This window comes from Cervus canadensis, chromosome 21 (assembly GCF_019320065.1).
Source record: "Cervus canadensis isolate Bull #8, Minnesota chromosome 21, ASM1932006v1, whole genome shotgun sequence".
Taxonomy (NCBI): Eukaryota; Metazoa; Chordata; class Mammalia; order Artiodactyla; family Cervidae; genus Cervus; species Cervus canadensis.
In genome coordinates this window covers 6,346,475-6,357,983 of record NC_057406.1, presented here as the reverse complement: position 1 = coordinate 6,357,983, position 11,509 = coordinate 6,346,475, and positions in this window count along the sequence as shown.

The window sequence follows — 11,509 nt, the reverse complement described above, 5'->3', positions numbered from 1 at the left end:
GCGGCCAGAAGATACCGGAGAGGGGCCGGCGGAACGCATGGCCGGCCGGCGCTGCCGGCCACCGCCCCCACCAAAGCCCACCCACCGGCCCGCTGTGTGGCCTCCAGTAGGACGCTGGCGGTCTCTGGGCCTCGTTGGCCGTCCCCAAAGGGGAGAAGATGGCGCCCCCACCCCCATTGTTGGGCTCTAAAATAAAATCCGGAAACTGTGGCTTCCCAGGCTGGCAGGAGGAAGCCCCCGCTTGGCCTGATTCTGATCGCACTCCTGGGCCTCCCCAGGGCCTTCTCGTTCCTCAGACTGGCTGGCTCCCACCTCCAGGCCTTTTTCTCTCCCTGGAAGACCATCCCCACTTGCCTCAGGGTCAGTCCCGCCTTATTGCTTGGGCATCAGGTCAGATGTTCCCTTCTCAGTGAGACCTGCCCTGACCCGCCCGCCCCCTGCAGGCCGCCCCTGGTGGTCTTCCCAGCACTTAGCATTGAGCTGAAGTCATCCTGTGCGTTTTCTCAAGGGTGGCCTGCCCCTTGTCCTACCCCATCACAGAGAACTCTGGGCTGCCTGCATGCCTGGAGCCTGAGTGAGTGATAGTTGTGAGTGATAGTTGCTCAGTCATGCCTGACTCTTTGCACCCCCATGGACTGTAGCCTGCCAAGCTCCTCTGTTCATGGAATTCTCCAGGCAAGATTACCGGAGTGGGTTGCCATAGCACAGAGCATATGGTAGCAAAGGGGGGCGGGGTGGGATGGGGGCAGAAAAAAAGCGAAAGAGTTCTGTTAGTCGCTCAGTCCTGTCCAACTCTTTGTGACCCCCTCCCCCCACCATGGACTGTAGCACACCAGGCTCCTCTGTCCATAGGGATTCTCCAGGCAAGAATGCTGGAGTGGGTAGCCATTCCTTTTTCCAGGGGATCTTCCTAACCCAGGGATCGAACGCACATCTCCCACATTGCAGGCAGATTCTTTACTATCTGAGCCACCTAGGAAGCCCAGTTGCAAATAGTTGGTGCTCAATAAATACTTGTTTACTGAGTGACTTAAAAACAGGCAGTGGGCACCTGTTCTGGACAAACCCATGCCGGCCCCACGGGGCTCTCTAGCCTTGCTCTTCTGGAATGGTCTTGAACCGGACCGTGAGCTCCTGGTACTGTGACCAGCAGCCTGCGGCAGGCAGTGTGTCCTGCAGTGTGGAGCTGGCCAGGCAGAGGACAGCTGGGCCCGCCCGGCAGAAGGAGCCGGGCAGAGCCTGGGGAAGAGGTGGACAGACGCAGGGTCAGCAAGAACAGAGGGGCTGAGACAGTGGGACCTGGAGGCACTGGTGTGATGTGAGGTCAGGGTGAGGCAGTGTGGGGACCCAGGTGGAGGGAACTGGGATGGAGGGGGTTGTGGGGAGCCCTGGAGGATTTAGGCAGGTGGGGGAGAGACCAGCTGGTTTTGAAAGGGGAAACGGACTTCCCTGGTGGTCCAGTGATTAGGAGTTCGCCTGCCAATGCAGGCCACACGGCTTCAATCCCTGGTTGGTCTGGGAAGAGTCCATAATGCGATGGAGCAACTAAGCCCATGAGCCACAACTACCAAGGCTGCGTGCTGCAACGACTGAAGTCCATGCGCCTAGAGCCCGTGCTCCACAACAAGAGAAGCCACTGCAATGAGAAGCCCACACCACCCGCAGACAGAGAAAGCCAGTACTCAGCAACAGAGACCCAGCACAGTCAAAAATAAATAAATGAATGAGTAAATCATTTTCAAGAATAGAACCCTGGGCACAGCATGGTGAGAGAGACAGGGAGAGAGACGTCTTACCACAGAACACAAGGGTAAATGTCACCGCAGATCAGTTAGGTGTTCTTTCAGTTTTGAGGATCACAGTTTTCATATTACAAATAGGAAAGCTTGACCGCAGCGTGTGCAGCCGGTAAGTTCCCAGGGCTAGGTGCTTCCTAGGCTATCCACGGCACAGGTACCCTCTCCAGAGCCACCTTCCACGGAGGCCGGGAGAGCAGCAGGTCACCCCCAACCTCTGTGTCTCCCCCAGTCACTTCGAATTTTCTCCCTGTTTATTGTCACACCTGGATCGATGACGGCTCTGGCAAAAGTGGATATGTGATGCTGGGTTTTCTTCTCCTTGTGTAATTTGGAGGTGACTAAGTTGGCTTTCTCCTTTTAATCATTCTCTCACAAGCCGTGAAGTATTCCCACAGGGCTTTTCCTCTAAAGACTCATCACCTAAGTGGCATTAAATCAACAAAACTTAAATCCTATTTGGATCAAAGCTATAGACACTAATCCAATGAAAAAACCCTACAGAGTTACAATTAAGATTGAGTCTCTTTTTCTGTCTTATCAGTTCAGTTCAATTCAGTCGCTCAGTCGTGTCCGACTCTGCAACCCCATGAATCGCAGCATGCCAGGCCTCCCTGTCCATCACCAACTCCCGGAGTCTACCCAAACCCATGTCCATCGAGTCAATGATGCCATCCAGTCATCTCATCCTCTGTCGCCCCCTTCTCCTCCTGCCCCCAGTCCTTCCCAACATTAGGGTCTTTTCCAATGAGTCAACTCTTCGAATGAGGTGGCCAAAGTATTGGAGTTTCAGCTTCAACATCAGTCCTTCCAATGAACACCCAGGACTGATCTCCTTTAGGATGGACTGGTTGGATCTTCTTGCAGTCCAAGGGACTCTCAAGAGTCTTCTCCAAAACTACAGTTCAAAAGCATCAGTTCTTCAGTGCTCAACTTTCTTCACCATCCAACTCTCACATCCATACATGACTACTGGAAAAACCATAGCCTTGACTAGACAGAACTTTGTTGGCAAAGTAATGTCTCTGCTTTTAAATATGCTATCCAGGTTGGTCATAACTTTCCTTCCAAGGAGTAAGCGTCTTTTAATTTCATGGCTGCAATCACCATCTGCAGTGATTTCAAAGCCCAGAAAAATAAAGTCTGACACTGTTTCCACTGTCTCCCCATCTATTTCCCATGAAGTGATGGGACCAGATGCTATGATCTTAGTTTTCTGAATGTTGAGCTTTAAGCCAATTTTTTCACTCTCCTCCTTCACTTTCATCAAGAGGTTTTTAAATTCCTCTTCACTTTCTGCCATAAGGGTCTGCATATCTGAGGTTATTGATATCTCTCCCAGAAATCTTGATTCCAGCTTGTACTTCCTCCAGCCCAGCGTTCCTCATGATGTACTCTGCATATAAGTTAAATAAGCAGGGTGACAATATACAGCCTTGACGTACTCCTTTTCCTATTTGGAACCAGTCTGTTGTTCCATGTCCAGTTCTAACTGTTGCTTCCTGACCTGCATACAGGTTTCTCAAGAGACAGGTCAGATGGTCTGGTATTCCCATCTCTTTAAGAATTTTCCACAGTTTATTGTGATCCACACAGTCAAAGGCTTTGGCATAGTCATAAAGCAGAAATAGATGTTTTTCTAGAACTCTCTTGCTTTTTCCATGATCCAGCGGATGTTGGCAATTTGATCTCTGGTTCCTCTGCCTTTTTTAAAACCAGCTTGAACATCTGGAAGTTCACAGTTCACGTATAGCTGAAGCCTGGCTTCTGTCTTATATTCTCACTTAAATTACTATATGCACTTGTAGACTCAAAAAGGAAATAGCCTCCCTCTTTAAGTTATCATTGCTGTGGTTGCCTCTCTTAAGGTCATATTAACTGCCCATTTCTTTTCCTGTTTATCTTTTTGAGCCTTTTCATAATTGTTTCGATATATAAAATTTACACAATAACAATCAATATAAATTACTGAAGCATTTTACTTTCACCACAGTAAAACCTGTTGTGTTTACACCTCACCCCGCTGACACACTTCTATGTGTAAAGTGCAAAAGAGGATTTCACTTCTGCTTACATCTGAAGGCTTCTCTAAAAGTAACCCGCATGCCAGGCTTGGCCTCGCAGGCGGGAGTTGTGACCCAGTTTCTTTGTAGGGTTACAGGGTAAATTTCTCCCCAGACTCCAAAGGGCCTGTTCACCTCTTGCTTGACTGTAGGGAGGCCTCAGTGGCAAAATGTTGGCAAGTGAGAGGGAGTGATGAGAAGAACAAGGGGTGACCTTGATTAGGTGGCCCATCCCTACTCTGGGGATGCGAACCCAGTGGGGCAGGTTCAGCAGCCAATTCACTATATGACCACAGGCCAAGACCTTTCTATCTCTGGGAAAGGGCTACATCTGATATTTTATTCTGTGTGGGCATTCCTTCAGGCTTTTTCGAATTTTGTTTTATTTATTTATTTTGGCTGCACTGGGTCTTTATTGCTGCACATGGACTTTGTCTAGTTGAGGCGAATGGGAGCTACTCCTTGTTGTCGTGTGCAGGCTTTTCATTACAGCAGCTTCTTTTGCTGCAGAGCACAAAGGACAAGCTGGCTTCCATAGTTGTGGCACGCTGGCTTAGTTGCCCCGGGGCATGTAAAATCTTCCCAGACCATGGATCAAACCCATGTCCCCTGTGTTTTAACCATTAGACCACCAGGGAAGTCCTCCTTCAGGCTTTGTATTTGGAAAAATGTCCAATGCACAGAGAAGTTGCAAGAACAATATGGTAAAGTGGTCAGATTCATCAACTGTTATCATATGGTTTTTCCAGTAGTCACGTATGGATGTGAGAGCTGGTCTGTAAAGACTGATCACCAAAGAATCGATGCTTTCAAATTGTGGTGCTGGAGAAGACTCTTGAGAGTCCCTTGGACTGCAAGGAGATCCAACCAGTCCATCCTAAAGGAAATCAGCCCTGAATATTCACTGGAAGGACTGTTGTGAAGCTAAAGCTCCAATACTTTGGCTATTTGATTCGAAGATCCGGCTCAGTGGAAAAGACCCTGATGCTGAGAAAGATTGAGGGCAGGAAAAGAAAGGGGTGACAGATAAGATGGTTGGATGCCATCACTGACTCAATGGATATGAATTTGAGCGAACCCCAAGAGATAGTGGTGGACAGAGGAGCCTGGTGTGCTACAGTCCACAGGGTCACAAAGAGTCAGACACAGCTTAGCGAATGAATGACAACATCATCATTTGACGTCTTCCTTCTTTCTTCCCTATCTATCTGTTTGCTTTGGCTCAACCATGGAGAGTTAGTTGCAGATAAATGGCCCTTCACCTCTGAACCGTTCACCAAGCATCTGCCAAGAATGAGGCCATTCTCCTACATACCACTATGCAAGCATCAAATTCAGGGAATGTAACGCTGAAACAACACAATTATCTTATCTCCAGTCTACATTCCACTTGTCCCGGTTGCTCCATAATGTCCTTTCTAGCCATTGTTTTTTCTGGTCCAGGCTCTAATCCCAGGTCAGGCTTGGCGTTTACTTGGCAGATGTCTTTAGTCTCCTTTAACCAGTGGACAGATTGGATCACAGGGCAGGTGACGGGTCTGTTGGCGCCTGCCTGGTCTCCCTATTGTAAAGGTAACTTTTCCTTTGATACCGTGTGAATGTCTTAATTCCCAACAAACTTCCATCCAATGGTTTTAGCATCTGTTGATGATCTTTGTCTGTAACAGTTCTTGTTAACGTGGTTTAATTCGTTTACAAGGTTGTTGTTTAGTTGCTAAATCATGTCCATCTCTTTGCAACCCCATGGACTGTAGCCCACCAGGCTTCTCTGTCCATGGGATTCTCCAGGCAAGAATACTGGAGTGGGTTGCCATTTCCTCCTCTAGGGGATCTTCCCTATCCAGGGATCGAACCCATGACTCCTGCTTGGCAGATGGATTCTTGACCACTAAGCCACCTGGGAAGCCAGGTTTACAAGGTACTTTGTGGGGAAAAAAAGAAAGGACCTTTGTCTTAGTCATTCCTCAAGGCCCTTCATTGAGCCAAAGAACAGAAACTCTCACAAGCCTGTTTGCCTTCGGGGTAGGCTAAGAATCCCCTGCTCTACTCAAGTCTCAGATCCCTAGGAGAGGCGGGGAAACAGGGCAGAGAAACCATGAGTTTCTTTTTGCATAGGAGGAACCTTTTATATAGGAGGAACCTAGGTCCAGAGAGAGGAGAGAAGTGGGAAGCTGTGGAAAAATTCCTCCCAAGGGTCTCTGGGCTCCCATTCCTTCCATGGACCAAGGCAGGAGTCTGGGAAGGAGGCTTTCAGGCCAACTGTGGGGCAGAGCATCGGGGTCCAGGGTTGGGACTACCCAACCCCTGCCAGCCATCTGGTCTCTGTTACCTGTGTAGGACCGAGGTTGCCAGATTTGGCAAATAAAAATTCAGGATGCCCAATTAGATTTGAATTTAGGCTAAAGGAAGAGTCATTTTTTAGTTCAAGTATTCCAAGATATTGCACTTATACGTGAAGTGAAAGTCGCTCAGTCGTGTCCGACTCGTTTGAGACCTCATGGACTGCAGCCCACCAGGCTCCTCTGTCCATGGAATTCTCCAGGTGAGAATACTGGAGTTGGTTGCCATTTCCTACTCCAGGGGATCTTCCCAACCCAGGGATTGAACCTGAGTCTCTTATGTCTTCTGCATTGGCAGGCGGGTTCTTTACCACTAGCACCACCTGGGAAGCCTTAAACATACCTATACATACCTATGCACTTAAACATACCTATATTAAAAAAAAATTAAACTAAAACCTCAAGATGTCCAGGGTGTTTGGACTGACATTAGGGTTGCTAGGTAAAATATGGGACACAGTTCAAATTTAATTTCAGAGAAACAATGGATGATTTTTTCACCTGGGTATGGGGAATTAAAAAAATGTATGGCCTATATGGGACTTCCCTGGTGGTCCATTGGTTAAAACTCCAGGCTTCCACTGCAGGGGGCCTGGGTTGACCCCTGGTTGGGTAACTAAGGTTTCACATGCCAGGCGGAATGGCCACATAAATAAATAAATAATGTGTGGCACATAGAGCTGATTCCCCTAGTTACACAGCAGAAAGTAATACAACATTGGAAAGCAGCTATACTTCAATTTAAAAAGAAAGAAAGAAAATCATCAGGAAGAAATCAGTCAAAAGCACTTTCAAGGAACTTCCCCAGTGGCCCAGGGGTTAGGAATCTGCCTTGAAATGCTGGGGACGCAGGTTCAATCCCTGGTCGGGGAACTAAGACTCCACATGCTGTGAAGGAGCAAGCCTGCATGCTGCGGCTGCTCAGTCCACACGCTGCAATGAAAGATCCCACCTGCTGTAACGAAGGCCCGAGGAAGCCAAATAAATGTTCTTCTTTTTCTTTTTTTAAAAAAAGCACTTTCAAAAGGGGCAGAGGGTGATCTCATAAATTTTGGTAAAATAAATAAGTTTTTAAAATGCATAGCATGTGTTACCACGTTTAGGAAATGAGGCAGGTTAAGTCAGTGGGGCCTTGAATGCTGGGCTGAGCTGCGCTTCTGATAGTAGCTGACAGTTTTGAAAGAAGGGATGAAAGCTTGGAGGTCCGCTGCCAAACAGTTCTAGAAAGTTCTCTGGCTATGGAGCATGGGCAGAGGGGAGCCAAACTAAAGGCCAGGGACCAGTCGGGGGAGACCACGGTGGCCGGCGACATGCTATGAGGCTCAGGCCAGTTGTCAGGGGATGCAGAGAGCATTCAGGAGGCAGGACTGATGGGGCCTGAGGCCCCCCAGCTGGAGCGAGTAGGCAGGAGGCTTCTGGCCTGGCATGGGAGGGGGGCAAGTTTCGGAGGGACTTTGGGAGGGGGTGGGGAAAGTCTGAGAGGCAGTAGAGACCAGAATCTGAAGTTCAGAAGGAGGAGAGAGTGGCCCGGCGGCAGGGAAGGAGGGACATGAGGCTGGGGCAGGTGGGGGACTGTGGAGTGACCGCCAAGGAGGCATTTCTGCCTGAAGTATTCCCCCGCCACATTTCTGCTGTAGGAGGAGCTGGCAGGACCTAAGGGCCCTGGGAGAGGAGGGCTGTGTCTCCTGGCTCCTGGAGGCGGGAGCGGGTGCAACCAGAACCAGCCTCACCACCCGCCTACCTGCACTCAGAGCTGAGTGTCTGGAGAGACCGGGGAGATGATATGTTGGGAGAGGATGTGTTAATCCCCTTGTGCATTTGCAATCCGAAGAGAACGTGCATGTTCAGTCGCTCAGCTGTGTCCAACTCTTTGTGACCCCAGGGACTGTAGCCCACCAGGCTCCTCTGTCCTTGGAGATAGTTCGTTTTTTTAAAAAAGAAGGGGCAGCAGGGACTGGAGTCGCTTTTTAGCCAGTGACTGAGGCTTTACTGGTAGAATTAAGCACCTGTTCAGGCTGTGAGCGGGCTTCAGCGGGGAGTGGGCGCTGGGAGCGGAGGGCGGCTCCGGTGTCACCAAGCCTGTCCTGCGGAGGCCTTTCTGGAAGCCACACAGTCTGCTCTGGTGCAGAACCTATACCAGCGGAGCTGGAATGTTGATGCAACAGGAACTGGTGCCCTGCATGCGCTGTGGCAACCGCGCCAAGTTCTCCAGAGGGATTCACAGCACAGGCCCGGCCGGCAGGATCCCAAACCCCATGGAGCCAGTGGCGTCTGGCCAGCACCCCTGGGCCAGCGAGGCTGAGAGTGAGTCATCAGGGCATCCTGTCTCCATCTTACAGAGGAGAGGCCGTGGCTCAGAGAGGGAAGAGCCTGGCCCAAAGTCACAAAGCTGGTGAGGGCTGGGAATGCAGTTTCAACCCAGGTCTATTGGCTTCTGAAACTCAGCTCTCCCCATATTCTCCTGCCCCTGGAATCAGGCATCTGTTTTCCTATTCCCTGCTGGCCTGAGCCACCTTCCAGAGAAGGTTAGAGACTGACTAGGGGGTGAGGGGGTCTGTGTCGCTTCCTCCAAAGCTTGTCTTCTCCAGATCAGAGATTTTCAAATCTTGACTCTTGCTGGGTGACCTTGGGCAAATTCCTCTCCTTTCTGGGCCTCAGTTTTATCAGCTGTAAAGTGAGGGATTATCTAGAATCCAGTAGAATCTGATAGAGCAAAGGTGGCAAATTGTTGGCCGAAGGTTGGCATCCTGCCCCCGTAAGAGTCTGTTCTGGGTTTGAGCTTCATTTGAGTCAATTGCCAAGTTAGGATTTCTGACTTCTTGTGACAAATCTGAGGCTCCTGCTGCACCAGCTCCCAGCTGCAGGCCTTGCAGGTGCTGCGGTCGCAGCCTCTGGTGCTGCTCATTCTAAAATCCTCCCAAGGTGCTCCCACAACATAATTTCCATAGCCTTTGCTTCCGGGGAAGCGGGAGACGCGTTCTAGGCATGGCTCAGCTCCCAATCAGCTGTCTCATCTTGAGCCAGTCACCAGCCCTCTCCAGGTCACAACTGTGAACAGGGGTGACACACCCATCTCAAAAGTCTATGGGGAGGATGGACTGAGATGTCAGCTGTCAACCTGCTTTACAAAACCAGTTCTATGGACAGGTAGGAATTAGAAGCATCATTACCTGAATGTTTATGTTATGCTGAACGCTAGGCTGAGGAATCACACCTGAATGCGGCTTCGTCCCCAGAGACACACAGAAGGACCGAGCTGAGAACAGTGGGGAGGAACCCCGGGTCTGGGTCTTTCACTTATGAGTGAAATCAAGGGAGACCTCATCGAGGAGGTGATATTGAGCTGCTGCCGCCAGATTCATTCATTCATTTCTCATATCTTTTTTTGGGTGGGGGGAGCTATGCTGTGTGGCTTACAGGATCTTAGTTCCCGATCAGAGATTGAACCCATGCCTTCGGCAGCAAAAGCATGGAGCTTTGGGGCCACTGGACCACCAGGGAATTCCCTCATTCCCCGTATCTTTACTGAGTCCCTTCTCTGTTCCAGGCACTATTCTAGGTACTGGAGCAGTGAGCAAGACAGACAAAAGTGCCTTGGAAGAGCTGACATTGGGGGTAGGTGGAGAGTAAATAAAAAATAATTTTTAAAAATAGACATGTGACTTCACTGGGAAAAGGAACAGCAGACCAGAGTCACAGGGACACAGGTGGTAGTGGGGGAATTGCTGTTTTATTTAGGAGCCAGGGAGGCCTTCCAGAGGTGATGCTATTAAAGCAGAGTCCTGCAGGAAGTCAACAAGCAAGCCCTGTGGATAACGGGGAAAGAGCATTCCACACAGTGAGAATAGCAAGTGCAAATGCCCTGAGACAGGGGGGTGTTTGGCTCCTTTAAGAAGCAGCAATGAAAAAAAAAAAGAAGCAGCAATGATGTCAGTTTGTTCCTTGACTGTGAAGCCAGCTTTGACCACTTGGCCCAGCCATGTCTGCCAGTCTTCTCCCTATAAAGGTCTTTTTTCCAGCCTCTTTGTATTTAATGTCATCCATGGGGTGGTCTTTTGAGACTGTGATTGCATGATTTGACTTAATCCTCATAGCAAACCTAAAGCAGTTTTAAAACATGTCTGTACAAGTGCTCAGGGCTGGTGCGCTGGGAAGACCCAGAGGGATGGGATGGAGAGGGAGGCAGGAGGGGGGATCGGGATGGGGAACACATGTAAATCCATGGCTGATTCATGTCAATGTATGGCAAAAACCACTACAATATTGTAAAGTAATTAGCCTCCAACTAATACAAATAAATGGAAAAAAAAAATGTCTGTAAATTCTTTGACTTTCAATCCATGGGAGTCTGTGTCCCCTCCCCTTGAATCTGGGTTCTGTGACTTCTTGACCAATAGAAGCTCTGTTGACTGAGTGACCCGCTGCCATTGTGGTGGGGGCCAGACCATAAGAGATTGGCTTCCACTTTCTGTCTCTTGGGATGCTTGCTCTTTTTTCAGACTCTTATCGTGGTATAGTTGATTTACAACATCGTGTTAGTTTTAGGTGTACAGCAAATTGAATTTATTATACGTACACACATGTTCACTCTTTTTTAGATTCTTTGCCCACGTAGACTATTACAGAGTATTGAGTAGAATTCCCTGTGCTATACAGTAGGTCCTGATTAGTTATAAATTTTATATATAATTGTGTGTTTTTGTCAATCCCGATCTTCCAATATATCCCCCACCCCACCCACTAGGGAGCTAGCTCTTGAAACCCAGCCTCCATGCTGTGAGAAAGCCCAAGCAGTCCATAGAGAGGTCCGTGTAGAGAAGAACCGAGGTCTCTGACCCTCAGCACAGCTGAGCTCCCCAGCCAACAGTCAACACCAGTTTGCCAATTTGCCAGCCATGTGAGTGTGTCATCCCGGAAGCAGGTCCTCCAACCCCTCCTCCCCCCACCCTACCCCGCCATTAAGCACCCCAGCTGACACCTTGTGGAGCAGATGAAGCCATACCCCCCACAAGCTCTGCTCAAATTTCACAACAGTAAGCAAATTAAAAGACTATTGTTGTTGGGCTTCCGTGGTGGCTCAGTGGTAAAGAATCTACCGCCAACGCAGGAGACATGGGTTTGATCTCTGATCCGCGAAGACCCCATATGCTAAGCCCACACGTCACGACTCCTGAAGCCTGTGCACCTAGAGCCCATGATCAGAAACAAGAGAAACCATTGGAATGAGAAGCCTGAAGACTGCAGCGAAGAGTAGCCCCTGCTTGCCACAACTAGAGACGGACCACACACAACAGCAAAGACCCAGCACAGT